This window comes from Rhipicephalus microplus, chromosome 7 (genome assembly GCF_043290135.1).
Source record: "Rhipicephalus microplus isolate Deutch F79 chromosome 7, USDA_Rmic, whole genome shotgun sequence".
NCBI lineage: Eukaryota > Metazoa > Arthropoda > Arachnida > Ixodida > Ixodidae > Rhipicephalus > Rhipicephalus microplus.
In genome coordinates, this window is record NC_134706.1 from 23,094,279 (window position 1) to 23,107,909 (window position 13,631).

Genomic DNA, 13,631 nt, shown 5'->3' on the forward strand with positions numbered 1-13,631 from the left:
GTATACCCTTGTGACTGTGCAAAGAAATTGAGGATCTAGGATCTAATCAAATACGGTGAAGGCGTAGTTACGTCTCATATTTTTCATAGCTTAGCGAATTCTTTGAAGGCTTAACTGGGCACAGTTCGGCAGTACACGCACACAAAATATGAATCTAAATAGATTGCTTTATTGTTCTCTGTGGCATAATTTTAAACATAGAAGCGTTACATACCTTTTACTTGGCCTACTTTGACGTAGATCTCTTTGAATCATTCTTGAATTTTTTCATCGCACCCTTTAGCATCAAACTGCCTAGCTACTTACGGAACGTGAAGAATTATGTCCGCTTCTTTAATTAGGTTGGCCACATTGCTCTCTCAATATGCACAATAAACTCTATGTGGAATATCGCTTCATGAAACAAGCTCAGTTCTCGCCAATCATTGAAAAAGTATAGACTTAGCCAGGTGTACGGCATGAACGCCAAATGAAACCGATAATGAAACAAAAATTTAACCTGTCTCTTGGAAGAGCGATGTTATGGAAGCATTCATGTGCCAAGTACAAAGCTCTATATCGCGTATGTACCACTAACTTCCAATTTCGAACCACGTTTAGACTTTCTATTTTATTTAAATATACACAGAAAAACTAATAATATAGGGTGATCATCAGGACTTCATATATTCACGCCTAAATAATGATTTCCACTTTGAACTCCCAATATTAGCATTGCATTGAGCTTGAAGACGAATGGCTTACGTAACTTAGATACACTGAATCGATTACGCACCACATAACTTTTTTTTTTTGCGCTGGAAGCTGTTGCGAAGATGTCTATTGAGTTCCAAGCTATTTCATAAAAAACATATTGTCATGAACAAGCCCTAGTACTTATCAACGCAATGCTGCAATGTAAATGGCTAACTTAAAAAAAGCACGCGATTAACAACCACCTCAAACTTTGCGGTAGCATTAAGTAACTCTTCAGTACTGAATTATTTTTGATAAAATAATAAAATAGCCAAATCATTATATTTGCACATTTTAGAAAATCGGCTCTAACCATGCTGAGTGTTCTCTTCATATAATATAAATTTATCGCGGTGCAAAAATACAATGCGATGACACGTCATACTCCGCTCTTAACTAGGAGGTTTGAGAAATGATGGAGACAAGACAGTGAGGCATGGCATTCTTTTTGTTCGGCTGCAATTGCGTCAAACGTGTATATAAGAACGTGTCCTGCCTGTTAGCTAGAACACACACCATTGAGGTGGAATAATCATGGCGAAAGTTTCGTACATACGCGCGGTTGTCCTGGTGGGGACACTTGCTTTGGTGTTGTCCACTTTGCTGGAAAGCGCCCATTGTGAGGAGGTCGAAGCTGTACGATTCCCGAAATTGAAATTCAGGCTACCTAAAATTAAGCTACCTTCATTAAAAAACGGACTTAAACTAACGGCACCTAAATTAACGGTACCTAAAGTAACGCTACCTAAAGTGACGGCGCCCAAACTAACGGTACCTAAAGTAGAATTAACAAGACCCAATTTGGCCTTCTTCAAGAAATTACCGGGGGCGGGTATTGCCACTGCGGTATCCGCTGGTTCAGGTATGTCGAAATTTTTGTTATTGTTTGTGCTCTGTCATAAAGCATTGATAGATAGAATAATTATTCGATTGATTGGTTGATTGATTGATAGATTGATATGTTGTGTTTAACGTCAAAACTACCATATGATTACGAGAGACGTGGTAGTGAAGGGCTCCAGAAATTTCGGCCTCTAGTGTTATTTAACGTGCACCTAAACCTGAGCACACAAGCCTACAGCATTTCCGCCTCCATTGGAATTGCAGCCACCGCAGCCGGCATTCGATCCCGTGACCTCCGGGCCAGCACTCTCATAAGGCATCGCGATTGACTTTGTTAAAGGTTGTAGGTGTAAGCAAGCGTATATGTAAAAACACATGGTTAGCAACAAACCAGTACATGTTTCTCTCCAGCCGTGCGCACGCCGAACACCTTTTTTTCAGAGACGTTCAAAGCTGTAGCCTATCAAATGCGTTTAAATTGCCTGAAGTTGAATATTCTACGAAAAAATGAAAAATCAATCTTTTAGAGAAACAACTGTTTATAAGTCACTCTGGCCTCTTGATTTGTGATCAAGATGCTATTCTAACATTGTCATATGTCTTAAACGAAGATATGCAAGTGTGTAAAAAACACATAAAAATGTATTTGTTCAAGAGGTCAGACCAGTTTATTATTTGAAGTTAGTAGCGAAGATTAGTGAGGAACCGATCGAACTGAACAAATGGCTTTTTAATGTTATCCTTCAATACGTTTCCAGTGCTTGGCGATTCGTTGGAATTGAACAATACAAAGGCGGGCTTCCTGCATAATGTGAAGCTATTTTTGCTTTTATTATTTAGAACTGCGAACTTTTTTTGAAGCGCACTTTTGATAACACCTGTGATGTTGTCAAGAGAATGATGTTTTTAGCATAGCATGAAATTAAGACTAATGCTTGTGCTACCGCACGTCCTGTTTCGAATGGAGCGCGCAACAAAGAGTCAGAAGTGTTTCCTAATGAAAATGCTAGTATGCACTGGTCTCCTTCAAAGCTTTGGCCTCAAGTAAGGCATAAATTTATTATAATAAAGAATGTTACATTGAGCTGCTAACTAAAATATAAAGGCACTTCTGGAAACACAGAAACTAATGTCTTACAACAATATCACAGAAGTGGAATCATTTTTACAGCAATCGAAATTGTACACAGACTCATGTGCTGTGTGATATCAGCGGACGTTAAGGAACGCCAGATAGGCTAATGTCCGAAAATATACCGCAATAGCATGCCTCATATTCATATCATTGTCTTTGCTGGCAATACCTCAGATATTTTATAGTGTGGTACCATTGTGGTATTCTCATAAAGTCTCCTTAAATGTTGCCCACAAATGACTGATAAAATGATGTCTTTTCAGAAATAGCATCGAGTGCTGCGACTATACATATGATCACCCAGAGTCAGAATCAAGCTGCTCACCAATATCCATATTATGAACAGTGATAATAACAGCTGCGAGTTTCCCAAAGGAATATTTCTAAAAACAACTTGCTGCATCTGGTCTTTGCAAGAAACGATAAGTGAGAAATAAAAAAAATAATGGCTCGTTTGCAACACAAGTGCAGCTGTTCTTCTACTAAATGACTGTATATGATGTTTAACTTTATAGTTTTGTTTTGGTAACCAGCGTTTGAAATGTCACTCAAATAGTTTGGAGCAATTCCTGTTTTGTAAATTTTCCAAGCACATTCCATGTAAAATATGACACGGTTCGTAATCTCGACGTTTTGAGCAGCCGTGAAGACACACTGGAAATTGTCGGGGAACAATGCTGGTATGCTACCTTGGCTTGACGTGTGATAAAAAAGTTGCATTGAACAGAGTAAATTGTGCACTAACGATCACATTTTAGGGGCATAGACGCATCGATGAGGAAGAAGCGGATTCAGCACGCGAGATTCTAGCAGCCCTGGGGTGTCACACCTACCTCTAAATATTGCAAATACACTCGTTTCTCTTTTCCGTGTATTTGTAATCCCCATAACAATAATATGCAGAGGTGTTGCAGGTGCTTGTAGTACGGATGGCTGGCCCTCTCAGCCACACTAGGCCAGATGGGCAAAGGCCATGTCCTGGCATCCTGACCAACCCAATTTTCAGCAGGAGCCTCTCCAAGAGCCCTATAGCGGTTTCTTTTCACGGCCTGAGTTTAGGTCAGATTAAAAGAAAAATTGCATTTCGCATGAAAGTGCCTTGTTTTTCTATCATGTATGCTCAGGTATTAACAGTCTCAACATGCAGAGGCCCTGAAACTCATTTATTCATAGATATACTATATAAATTGCAATATTTAATTTAAAAATGAGAATCTTGAAGACATGCTGAAATAGCGGCATCAAGTTTCATCTTACAGTTAATGCATACTTTTGAGTTTGGACCTCTATTGTTCACACTGATCGAGCGTAGTACCAATGGACAACCTATGCCACACCAATCAGTTTCTTATACAAGGTACCATTGTCAGCATGGGTATGGCGTAGACGGCTTCAGAAAAGAAAAAAGATGTGGCGAATATAATGTATCCATCTCTCTTGCTTTACGATGAATGCTGGTACCTTCGAATGAACGCAGACATCCCACAATTACTTGAACGTGCGCGCTGAATTTAAATAGCTGCGTGACTTGAATAATAATATGCAAATCATTACGGCACTCACGACTTACACATATCCACGCTGGTGCTTCAAGTGGTGTTATCTACGGCTAACAACACTGTAAAACAATGTGTTGTCGCACCTTACTTCGTGAGGCTACTAAAAGTAGATGTTATGCATGTCATGTTCTTCTGAATGATAGTGGCGCAAGAAATATCACCGATAGCGCGACGATGAGTTACAGCCTTGTTTTTGCTCTTCTGCAATTGATCATGCTGTGTTTATACGGCCGTCTCACTGTTAGCTCCACCACATGAAGCAATCGAGGTGCATTAACTATGCCGTAAGTTACTTGCATGCTTCCATGTAGTCGCTGCAGCAGCAGTTCCTGTTGCGTTTGTTCGTTACTAGAAAGCTCATTTTCCGTGTCAATGGAATGGGAAAAAAGCCTAATTGTCTAAAACTAGGGAACATTAAAAAAAATCTCTCGGCCCTATAATGTCTGCTAGATTTGACGTGCCGTATAGTTTTTCTCATTTTTGGTATTTATTTATTTTTTGATTGTTTCCTCACAAACACTGCGGTTCCCTCAAGTAAGTAGTTTGTTAAAGGTGCATCGTCAGCAACAAATGAATGCGAATTCATCTGCAAACAAACTCACATGCAGTCGTTTTTTAAGTGAGCTTTAAACTTTCTGTCCATAATTTTCTGCATAAAAATAAAAACGGAAGAGTACGCAGTGTACAAACGATTGTCCGACTTCTTTACACGTGATCAGGGTGGCTAGGTCACTGTTGTAAGTGTAGCACAGGAATGTTGTTTTTTATTGAGAATTTCTGAGAATTCATTTGCTACAATTCTGAAAGAGACTTTGTAGCCCCGCAAAACATGGCGTCGCGATATTGTAAAATATTGAAACAAAAATTGTGTCTTCCTGGTAGGACAAGAATCTCGAATGATGTCACATTATATCAAAGCTTGTTTAGAAGAGTTTTGGTTTTTCACCTTGGGTTCTTGGTAAGCTCTTGAATGAACGGCCACTATGGCGCTCGGCCTGTTTTTTTTTTTACGCTTGGTTCCTGCACAAACATTTTTGAAGGGTAGAATTAGCATTGCTGATAAAGATTCTGACATAGAGGACACAGAATGTCGCCATGCGTTTTCAACAATCGAAGAGTGGACACGGTAACTTACAATTTGTGTATCTCACGTTGCATATACAGAAATAAAAGCCGCACATGCAATCGTACAAAACAAAGCATAACCGAATATCTTCCTCAGTCCGAACAATGCGCTAACGAATAAAGCTTTTGCGAAACTGAGAGTTGAATGGTTGTATCAAAATGTGCACGATGGTACACATTTGGGTACTCCTGAAATTTTGAAGTCTTTACGATTCAGTAAAACAAAATATCAGACCGAAATGACTTTCAGTATGTGTTTCTGGGGTGTCCATGGTGCACAGTTAAAGGAATGTACTGCACAAGTCTACAGGCAAGCTACAACTACAAAAAAAAACAGCTTTCAATTATCACGAGGGTGGCGCCGAGCACTCATGCAATACGTTGTCAAGCACTAATGCAGTGCGCAACATTCTCACTCTTTCGTTTCCGGATGTGACTACACACGGTCCTAATTTTCGTGGTTTACTTAAAGCAAATTTCAACACGCGGATATCAAATTGGGGTGATGCTTATAAAATGCCCTAGAAAAAAAAGCTATACCTATGGGTACTCTGGGACTAAGCAGGATAAAGACGCTTTACGCAACAAAATATCATAGGTGCGGAGGATACACGCAACCTTCCTTGAGAGACAACCAATTGAGCACCGGTCGCAGTATCTGCGTAGCTGTGTTGTACGTAATGCAACAGCCAATCAACATATGGCACGTGTTAGTATAGTATGATCCTTGAGCACAATGTAAGAATATACATTAGTTACTATAAAACTGTATATTATTTATTGTCGATATCACGAAAAACAAAACTATTAGCTGCAAACCTCGAAGATGTTTTAGGAAAAGAGGATGATGAATAATTTAAAGATTTATAGTCCGACGTCTTATCTGACTAGGAAGAGGGGCAGTGGCATATACGGCAGAAGACTATGCCACTCGACCCAACCAGAACGATTACTCATCTATGCCAATTTCGGAGCATTTTCTACCTCACCTTCATTATATTGTAACTATGAAAAGCTTCCGACAAAAATATGCAGCTTGTACTTTCGTGAACCTCAACCGAGACCCGTAAAAGAGTAGGAACCCGCACGACTTCAAGCAAAAGTATAGCCCAGCTATATGAGGCCTCAATGAAATCCAAAGCATAAAAAGAAATGATTTTTGGCCAAAACGTATTGATCGATGCCGCCAACATCATAATCACATATGCGCTGTGGAAGGACTAGAAGCACTCGGGAGGGAGAGGCATGTTCCAGTGACCACAAAGATACGCTGTCTTGCTGCGGCATTCTAGCCTTCAACGGTGGCTCGCATACATCTGTTTGCTCTTCTTTGGGACATGGGCCCGCTGTCAACTTTGTATTTCAAGTGCACGTGGTGAAGAAATCTTTCATGGGAGCTGCCGACGAGTCGTTGAATGGCTGGCCTCGTCACTTCAAACTATGTGCTGCTCCACCATGAAGCACCTTGTGAACACGACTTCAGAACTCGAGTTGGTTCATATAAAGGAGCACGCCTTCGTCCCCCCTCCACAAAATCCAGGCTCTCAGAACTGCTGCATTGAGTAGCTGGAAGAAGATCATCAAGCAGCCCCTCTTGTTCCGGACGTCATTTCCGTGTCTTGCCATCAAGGACTGCATACGGTAAACATGTGCTTGTGGTAAACTTTGACAGAGTACGGGCGGGTGACATGGACTACTTTCTTCTCATTTCTGATGTACAGTTTGGTGGATCCTTCAGGCTGGCATCCTGCATAGCTCATAACGGAAACAAATGAGTAGCCCACCAACCTTGTCAATGTGTTGCCGTCTGCTGAGCTGCAAATATGTGTGTTTCTCCTTCCCTACGCTTTAACTTTTTTCAAAAACTGCAGCTTCTTCCCGTTCCTTTGTGGCGGTTTGCATGGCGCGTCCCAAGAAATACTACTTCATTCTCTCTCAGTTTCCTGAGGAGGGCCATGAATGGGGAAAAATTATCAGCATAATGTTTATGAGTTTTTCTTTTAAGTTCCCCGAACAACCTACCGCAACATCTCCCATACTAAATTTCTTAGAAACCCTGGATAATCCAGCCGTTGCTTCTTGGTATATCTGAAATTGATAAATGCAGTACAACACTCCTGCTCTTACGGATACCTTGAATCCCAAGTACTTCGGCTAACTTGGGAGATTTCGCTTCATGAAGGGGCATCCTTTCAATGGAATCACCACTTCACACACAAATTCGTATTTCTGACATTTGACTTCCGAAGAAAATGCTTCGTTGATGGCCTCAGTGACTGCCCTCACTCCAGCCGCACGGTCATTATGGAAGCTCAGAGTGTCACTGTTGTATGTGAAATCAAAAAAAAATTATTGAAGCTTCTGCAGACGATTTACAGGCATTGAATCGGCAACAGTGTCCACTCTAAGCCCGGATTGTGTTCACCAGTATTTCCCGAATCTGCGATATTTCATGTAGGTAATCAGCAAGCAAATGCAAAAAAGACTGTTAGCTGTTGCAGAGCCAACCGTATTTTCTCTTTGCTATATTGTGGTGCATTCAAATTTGTTTGAAAAATATTGTGCTCCAGTTATGAGCCTTGAAATACGGACAAAAAATATGCAATCGGATGTGTGGCGTGCACACCGAACTTATGCGCACCCAGAAAAATTGGAGGATTTCATTTATAGTCAAGGTGTTTGTCAGCAATTCACACTGTCGTCTTTTATCGCTGTAGATGTTCTCGAGAATGTCCCTGCCGCAGGGCTTGTTGAGGCACCATTAGCACACACTGGCTCACTGTGATCAATGTCTTTTCATGAGCTTGTGGAAGTTGCAGTATCGGTTAGTAGCTGCTCTCAATTATCCAACTCCAAATCATCATCAGAGTCCGACGAGTGATCCAAGAGAGAATCGATTCTTTTTTTTTTTTGCACAGAAAGTATGTTAGAAAAAAAATTGACCCCGTATCTGCATTTAATCTGCAAATGTCGTCGAAAGACGATAGTCTTGCGTGTGGAGAGAGTGAACAAAACATTTATTCGATGTTCTGTTCAAGAAAATCGGTGAATGTATTCTGAAGGCACTGCGTTAGAGTGCCTCGAGCGTGCAGCGGAGGCGAACGAGCGCAAGAAGTGACGTCACACGTGAGACATGAGCGCCATCTGGCAGTTTTTTTTTTCAAAAAGAAAGCGCGTGGCTCTGACACGGGTGTGCGCGCCCGCCTCAGAGGTGATAAAGTGTACAATGCAAGGCAACGGGTAACTGCCACCACCGTCTTGTTTTCGAAAAGCGTTTGAAACACTTGCCCTTCCATGCAAGCATTGGATGGTCAGTGCAGTGTGATAAGCGCTATGGTTCTTAAAATTACTTATGTATGCCTTTTCTAGTAAAAGGCGCCCATGCAGAATATATACGTGCTATTATGGTGCCCCAGACATGCGCAATAATTGCTTTTTAATCGACAATCACACAAGTACTAACGCTGAATCTTGGACAACACAGCTGGGTGCTGCGAATGAAGTCGGCCGTTTCAAGTACCGGGTGCTGTTAAGAGTGGGCAAACAGACAAATGTACAGACAGACAGACAGACAGACAGACAGACAGACCAAAATTTTTGCGTCGAAGATGCCCAAGAAAGACTATTGTCTTTAATACAGTTTTTCACACGGCCTGCGGAAGGGCGAGACTTGCACACATCCGTAAGCCCCCGCAAAAGCAGATTTAACCATGCCCATAATGCGCGGCAAAACACAAGGTCTTTAAGCTCAGATGTGACCTTCTGTGGGAGCGTTTTAATTTGGAGGTGCTGCAAAAGAGTCAACACTTCATTCATAGTGTCGCCAATTGTTGACACAAATTCTTCTATAAAGCCCATAGCCGAAAAAAAAATTGCCCGCAGCTTCCCTCGGGAGACACTGAGGAGGATGCGGACCATATAATTGGTTAACGGGGTGTTAAAGTGCGACTTACTTGGGTCGATGGCTAAATTGGTTAACGTGGTTGTGAAATGGGGTGTTAAGTTGCGACTTACTTGGGTCGATGGCTAAATTGGTTAACGTGGTTGTAGGAGGGGGTGTTAAATGAGTGAACACGTACACACGTATGCGAAAGGACGGCGCTGGTCGAAGGGACGTTGATCATTGTGTTTGTGGATTCGTTGGAATTCATTTCACCGCGACCATGGACGTCGACGCGCCGTACAAACCAACCGACGAGCGGCAACTGAGCGAGCGAGCGCCGACCTTGAGTATATATACAGTGCGACGGCGCATGCACTGTCAGCTGTTGAATGTTCTCGAAGGAGAAGCGCGCGCGCGGCACAGATAGCGACGGCGCATGCGCTGTCAGCTGTCGAATGTTCTCGAAGGAGAAGAGCGCGCGGCACAGATGGTGGGCGACGGCGCGACGGCGCATGCGCGCGCGTCAGCTGTCGAATGTTCGAGAAGCGGTGCGGACGGCGCGGACGGCGCGGACGGCGCACTACAAGGCGCGAGTATAAGATGCTTCCGCATCTAAAAACGCGAACAAAAGGAGCTCGTATCATTCAAGAGTTCTTTCGGCACATATTCTTTATTGTTCGAAAGCTAGTAAGTTCTTTCCCTTTTTTGGCCTTTCCACCACCCTGCGCGCTACCGCAGAACTGATTTGCAGCAACATAGCCTGTCGGCCAATTTTTAATAGTTTACAAACATTAGTGACCTCAAACAACCATATTTCCATAGAAGCCTGGAGTGTCGAGAAACGTGCATTGCGAGCTTCATCTGTGAAACAATTTAGAACCATTGGCGGGTTCGCCATTGAGGACACCATGCAGCTAATGATTCGTCAAAAGTAACTGGACAACCTTTGTAGTAGGATAAATATCTCTCCTTATATGAAGCACGTATGCTTGATATGGCTATGGTGCCAGCTGTGTCCGTCTACTTGTTGTCCGACCGTAAGGCGTATTGATACGACATGTCGATGAGTGAATATTATTTTATAGTAATCTGTGACATGGGAAAACTTGAAAGAACCGTACCTACCTGTGTGCTTTGTCCACACAAGTCCCGACGAGCATCGCTATGACACGTTTAAAAAAAACCGCACAGATGCAACAATTTAAAGCCAGTGGGTGCTCTCGTAGCACCTTTCTGGTACTCCCGTTCGTTATTACGCCTTATTAAACTCGCAAGGTGGCATGTCTTTTTGTACAAACAGTTTGGTCTTCGAATATAAATATGTAGGTGCTCGTATCAATATAGTACAGTGACTCAGCAACTATAATGGCATGTGGTCACTTTTGGGAGATGATATAACCAATACACGGTCATGTGCATAGATCACCGAAAAGGATGGAACACACTCAGAATACCTCTAGAAATATATTTTGCGGTTTGGACTCACTCTGAAATCTATTGAACAAAATTTCCCTCAACCATACTCACTAGAACTCAAACTCACGACACTTTTCTTCAACCTTACTCACACGTACTCAAACTCACTAACGTATTGCTCACTGAGACTCACGCCGACTCAGACTCACGGTTCGATCCGAATCGAAGTGAGTACGGGTGTGTCAACTCATGAGTGAGTTCGCTGACCTATGAGTAGGTGCACGCTTACCTAAAGAAATTACAGCCGGCAAAAAACAGCTGTTATCTCAAACCAGCGGGAAAAGAAAGCAACAGCATTTTACTGACCAGGAGACAGCAGCTAGCGTGCGAGCAGCGTGATTCCAAGTTTGGTGAGTATACGTGCTCTGATTCTTCGTTAAAGTAAGAGTAAGGTGACACAAAAAGCACAGCATTGTATCCTTTTGACGATGTTAAATATGCGTGATCCCTAAAAAAACAAAGCCAAGGCATTCCCATTTTTTTTTATACACACTCCATTTTCGTGGTGATGTTTGACATGTAGAAAAAGAACACAGATTTGCCGCAAAGGTGAAGCAATGAATGCGATAGCAAAAAATTGGAAGGTCACGCGCAGAATGGTCCCAGCTTAGATTGCGCGCGCCGTAGCCTTTTGTCGATTTTTTTCTTTCTTGAACTTTAATATATAGAGATACGTATATATATACGGTGCGTGATGGTGCCGCCGGAGGCAAAATCTAGTCGAGCGTGTTCATATAATTGGCATCGCAATAAAATTTTAATGGCATGTAGCTAAAATCTTTGCTTACAGGAAACGGTACAATATTCTGGCCGTGTCTTCACTCCTCTTGCTGCTCATGAGAGGTGTATTCTTGATCGTATAATGTTGTGATTTACAACAGAATCACAGTTCAATTTACACCAACGATCTACAGGTGTTTTAAGGAGAAGCACAGTATTTCCATCGCAGTATTACTCTACTATCTTAACTATAGCAGGGTACATATAGCATGTCAAGCTATACGAAGCTTGTACCACTGCATACGAAGCTGAATTTGTCCATTACCTTTGAATGATTGATCACTTCGTCTTTTTGCATGCTATAAAACAGCTTCCAATATTTTTAGGCTGCAAATATTGCTGCATTTGCCATGTCACTGAATTGAGAGGGCCTTAGCTTATAGGTTGTGGAGCATCAAACATGCATTTACAAAGTCGCTGGGCTATAATTTAAATGATGGAAATACCCATTTAAGCCACTTTAGATCCTTTCAGCTATGTTTACTCCACTGTTTCAAAAAATAAATAGTTTCAGTTATGTTTTGCTCAAAGGTCCGTTGGTTTGTTTGGTTTCACCAAAGAATCTAGCCTCTCAAATTTCTATTCCCCTTCTGTCGCATTTGTAACTTAAAAGCATGTAAACCTATTTTTTTTTAAATCTTAGCACCACTTCAAATGCTTGTTGGCTGTTCTCATAGTTGGTCGCCTTTGGTACGTGGCTGCCAACACCAGTTCCAGCGAGTGAGAGTGATGTGAGCCAGGGTAAAAACAATGGTCAGTGAACTATTTTATGCAAACACAGAGGCCATGGTTCTGCTTGTTTCGTTCATCTGAGCCTCACTAGATAGCCTCACCTATACAGTCTAACCAGCCGAAAACTGAATTTTTATCCCTATTGCGTCCCACCCTATATTAACGCTAGGCGAATCTTTTTCTATAATGAAAACAGAAACGAGCAAGCAGCATTTCATTACGCCTTTTGATACACGGAAAGTTCTTTTAGTCTGTGGCGTCCACACTCACACTACGCATGCCCAACTCTCCTCCTCCTTTTCTTTAACGGCTTTGCGTTACTCTCTCCACATCTCTCCTACCATCTGGTTGCACTCCCTGCCCCCTCTATCTCCTCTAGGCATCCCTCAGTGCAGCTTTAAAACCCTGAGTAAGCATGCGCGTCCCCTTTCCTTTCCTCTCCTTGTGAGTTGGTCCTTGTTTGTGAATTTGGGTTAATTCTGTTTAGTGGGAAGGACCCTTGGAATAAATTTTGTTCGGGAAGGTAAGGTTGGCGGGGGGGGGGGGAGCTTTTGCGATTCTATTTTTTTGGGGTGACCAGTAGAACTGAAGCGGTCATTCAGGGTATGATGATGTTTGGTGATTAGTAGCACAAGGACTATTTGATGGTCAAAAAGCACAGAGCCATGCAGGGGTAAACGTTGTATGTTGTCCATAAATAATAAACTCCTTGTACTTATTGCCTTCCATGCCCCTTTCTTCATCTGCACGTAAAGATCAGTTTTTCACTAAAGCTACGCAAACTTTATCGGTATTTACGTCTGATGTATGTTGTAAAATAAGTCCCCGCTTAGAATTGATTTGAAGAACAGTCAACGATACATAGTAAATTCTTCCACACGTCAATGGATTGGTAATGTACAGAGTCTCTCTTATCTATCTTTTTTTCCTGAACCTTAGAGTGAAGCCTTTAAAAAGGACTTCTCGCCTGACAATTTGACCAACATTACTGTTTACTGTAGGAGCACAACAGCATTAGGCGAAGCTTCTATGACTTGTTGATTTATGCTGCGGTGACGCTCGTGCAATTGTTCCCCACCCCGACACAGGCATGTGTTCAGTGTTGCGGGAGTTTGCAAATTGGCCTTGAGAAGGCACGCCCTTCACATGCGTCTTTTTATGCATTTTTTCCTCTCAAATGTTACAATCTCCATTTCCGGCCTCTTTGCGATCAGTTGTCTTGTTAAGCAAGCTTGCATTTTGTTTTATCATACACTTTCGTTTATTTATTTTTCTTTTTCACGCGTAGGTGCTGTCTGTTGGTGCAGTGCCTATAGCAGTCGAAGTTTCTCGTTGCTGAGCACTAGGTTGTTTGTATCATTAC

The 13,631-nt window shown here is 42.1% G+C and overlaps 1 long non-coding RNA gene across 1 annotated transcript; it reads left to right on the plus strand.

Annotated features, from left to right (window-relative positions):
* The first annotated feature begins 1,268 nt into the window (after positions 1-1,268).
* On the plus strand, positions 1,269-3,178 carry LOC142766858 (uncharacterized). The gene is made up of 2 exons (XR_012884624.1): positions 1,269-1,597; positions 2,977-3,178. It is a non-coding gene; the product is annotated as an uncharacterized LOC142766858 (long non-coding RNA).
* Positions 3,179-13,631: the final 10,453 nt, after the last annotated feature.